We start from the raw sequence: 4,069 nt of genomic DNA, 5'->3' as shown, positions 1-4,069 counted from the left end.
CAATCGAACAAGGTATGCAAGGATTTTTATGTTGTTCAGGGGTTTTTTTGTTGTTGTTGTTTTGTTTTTTGTTAAAACAGTGAGAGCAAAATAACTTACTGGAATATAAAGATAAGAGCTGAATGAGCATGCCACTAATGGAGAAAGGGGATATTTTCACAGAACCAGTATTTTTCCCCATCCCATCTCCATTTGATGTCAATCAAAACATATCATTGGCCATTTAGTTTAAAAAAAAATGCAATATGCTTGTGCACATACACCAGTTACTTTATGTACAATAAAGGAATGGGGAAGGGGAAAATGAAAGAATAAAGAAAACTATACTGTAGTAGTCAGGATGTGGTGGAACCAAATTGCAGTTTTCTAATTGAGAATGTATTCTTGGACTGTAAGAACAGAGTTCTGGAGTCAAGTAGCAGGTTCCCTTTTTAGTAGACACCTCCTGTCTGCTGCTGGAACACATCAATTGTATCTTCATCCTCCATTTCCAACTGTGCAGGTGTGTCTGTTTCACTAATTGGCTGCCCGTCAAATCGGAATCTGATCTGCCTCATCGACAAACCCTGTCGTTCACAATATGCTTTCATTAGTTTACTGCCTCTTAATCTTAAACTGCACCACAGAACCATCCTGCCCCGCCACCTTCAAGTTAATATGATCTTTGTTCTCAGTCTTGACTCCTTCCTTGGGCTTTTCCTCGGCGATGGCGAGTCCCGGAGTCTCCTCAGCTGCCGCTTCACAAAAGAGGTACCAGGTCCGCACCCAAGGAGCACACAAGCATCTCTAGGAGCTGCAGAAGAAGGAGGCGGCAGCGGTGGACGAGCGGAAAGCCATAATTCTTTTGGAGATCTCCTTGCCTTCTGGACAAGCTATATATTTATTCGTTCATTTTCCTTCTTGATTTCTTGATCCTTTCTTAATATCTCATGATTGCCAATAGGAGCTCTCCATGAAGAAAATGGGTTATATGGGGTTTCAGAAAATGATCAGGCTCCCCTTCTCCAAACGTAAATCCATCTGGCAAGTTATTGTGTTGGTTATTAGAATATCCTTTCAAGATAAATATCACTCTTTTCTAGACGCAGTAAAGGAGGCAGAGGAAGAATTATATTTGTTTAGTCATAGAAGTTGAATGGTAAGGTCGAAAGGCATTCCATGTTTCTTGAAATTTTAAGTTATTCAATTTCTTTACTAGTCTAACAATTCAGTTTATTCTTCTGTTTCTTATATAAATGTTACCTTCCCTTTTAAAAAGCAGCATAAAACATAAGTAAGATAATATAAATGTCACAGCTCAATTAGTTCCACCATTTTACAAAAAATGAAAATCAGTTTCATTATTATGGTAAGGAAAAGCATTCTTACTTATGCCTGAAATTGTTAGGCAGCATGCGTTTATAATCTTTGGCCTGTAACTGAAAGAATATAGTTTTAATTTGCATTTAAATAAAGCAAATCTCCCATCGCAGAGAATTTTCTTTTATTAGTCCCCATAAACAAGATGGCATTAAAGTGTATAGCCTGCTTAAGTGGGACGTGAGGATAAATCAAGAGGATAAACAAGGCGATATCAGGAAGAAAGGAAAGCCACTCTAGACGAACTTAAATAGTCAACACTCTGAATGTTCCCTATCCATTAAAGAAATGCTAAGCCAGAGAGAATGATCTACTGAATCTTTGAGGAGAAATTACACTGACCTAATAAATACCTCATTTATTAGCAATTCATAAGAACTCCATCTTCTTCTAATGGCATTTTAATTTTATTTACATACTATATAAGTACATGCCAACTTCATAGGGTGTGTAACTGATTTCATAGACTTTATTCATATATATTAGAAAATCCAATGGGAGAAGTATGGCAGATGCTATTGGTCTCATTTTACCAAAGAAGCAAGTACTGAGTCCCAGGGGTGTGCCAAGTTCACCAAGTTGGCTCAGGAAGATGCAAGGACTTGACCTCACTGTGTTTTGCTATTTCCAATACCAGAGTGTCAGCCCTACAATTAGAGTCAACTTGAATGCATTCACTTATCTTTTCATTCGACTCGTATTTATTGAGTGTCCAATACAATGTTTACTGCCTGCTCCTGCAGATGATCTCCTTTTCATTTGGAACTTCTAGATTACTGAGAGAAAGGCCATGAGAATATTTAACTCTCTATGATATTGTGCAAGCCAACATTCTCCATATGCTAATAAGAAGAAAACTGACATACTGAATGATAATTATTCATTGAAAATAGATCCGGAATATCACACACAAAAAACAAACAAACAAACAAACAAATAAATAACTAAACAAACAAACAAACAAATAAATAAAATAAACAATAATTTAAAAAGAAAATTGATTTTAATTCAGTGTTACATATCCTCTTTTTGAAACAAATTGTATTTAAATGAAATAATGGAAAATAATAATCTTCTTCAATTGTACTTTTCAATCTTTACATAATGATCATATGTAACATTTTGAAAATTTTAAAAATTGCATATGTAACATAAAAATGCTAAAGAAATGTATTAATAAATTCATAAAAATTAAAAAAAAAAGAAAAAAACTATGGTTTAAATATAAGATGCCCCTCCCCCAAAGCTCCTGTGTTGATAAGAAACATCCAGAGGCAAATGACAAGATTATGAGAGCTGTCACCTAGTTAGTTCCTCCCAGTTTACATGGACTGGCTGAGTGGCAACTCTAGGCAGGTGGCGCATGGCTAGAGGAGGTGGGTCACTGGGGGAAAGTCCTAGAAGGGCACATCTCCTCTGTGACCCCTTCTCTTCCTCTTTCTCTCTGTCTCCTGATTCCATCACAATCTGAGCAGCATCCTCCACAGGACCTTTCTGCTATGATGTGTTACCTCACCATAGGCCCAGAGAAATGGAGTCAGCAGTCTCTGGACGGAACCTTCTAAACTGTGAGCCTCAAATAAACTTTTATTCCTCTAAGTTGTTTGTGTCCGGTATTTTGATCACAGTGATTACAAAAAGTAATTAAAGCAATAAACAACAAGACGGCAACAACAACAAAAATTCCACTATCTTTTCCTTGGCCTTTTCTTAAAGTTTCTATGAGTACATTATAGTTATACATAATAGTGGGGACTCGTTTTGACATTCAAAAACACAGATAATATAATTTGCTCCCTTTCAACACCCAGTTCCTTCCTTTTTCCTCCTCTCCCTCTCCTTGGTCCTGTTCCTATACTTTACTAGTCTTCCTTCTTTTTATTTATTGTTTTTTAAAATTGGTATCATTTATCTATAAATATGAACTGCATTATGATATATTTCTATATTCACATTTCATAATTTGGCTAGTGTCCTTCTGCAATCCCTTCCCATCCCTCCTCCCTGTCCCTCTGTCCCCTTTCTATATATTCAGAGTATCTAACATTTTAAATCACATTCTCATGACCATAAAGGGAAGAAACACTAAAGAATGCTCTGACTATATTTTCACATCAAATAAACATCTAAAAAATAAAGTTGAAATATTGGCTAGTTTGACTTCAAATAACCAATGATAAAATCTACCACTCAATTTTCTAAATTCAGATGTTTAAAAATTTGTAATCTATTAGCTCACGGCTGTAATTTCTTGTTTCTGTCCATTTATCTGTCCACCCATCCGTCCATCCACCCATGTATCTACTTATCTATTTTTTGAAACTCAACTGTAAAAACATGTAATGGCTTAAAAACTTCAGTGTAGTTTTGTGCTGGGAGCCATTAGCCAAATAGGTATGACAATTTCCTTGCCAGCGTACCCCATGTTGCAGTGACATTGAATGTAGGTGACCTTGTTCAAGGACCAAGGCGGATTAGGGCGTTCCTGGTTTAGGTTCCAGGTTTAAGGTTTAAGATTATTCCTGCTGGGAATAGGGCATATCCTGCTGCCTGAGTTCCCCTTGAGTTCTCACGGGATTCAGACAGTATATTTTGGAGAAGAAGCCCAGTGGAGGTGGATTTGGGCAGAGAACGTGGATTTCCCCAGAACATGTTTGTAGACGGCTGGTGTGAGTTCGGGAATAAAGAGTTGCTGTTTAAACCTACAAGC

The 4,069-nt window shown here is 36.8% G+C and overlaps 1 pseudogene; it reads right to left on the bottom strand.

Annotated features, from left to right (window-relative positions):
- Positions 1 to 249: 249 nt before the first annotated feature.
- LOC114102622 (small ubiquitin-related modifier 2 pseudogene) lies at positions 250 to 3,640 on the bottom strand (annotated as a pseudogene).
- Between the last annotated feature and the right edge of the window lie 429 nt (positions 3,641 to 4,069).

Source organism: Marmota flaviventris, chromosome 6 (genome assembly GCF_047511675.1).
Source record: "Marmota flaviventris isolate mMarFla1 chromosome 6, mMarFla1.hap1, whole genome shotgun sequence".
NCBI lineage: Eukaryota > Metazoa > Chordata > Mammalia > Rodentia > Sciuridae > Marmota > Marmota flaviventris.
The sequence above is the reverse complement of the archived record's forward strand: the minus strand, read 5'-3'. Positions and strand labels throughout refer to the sequence as shown.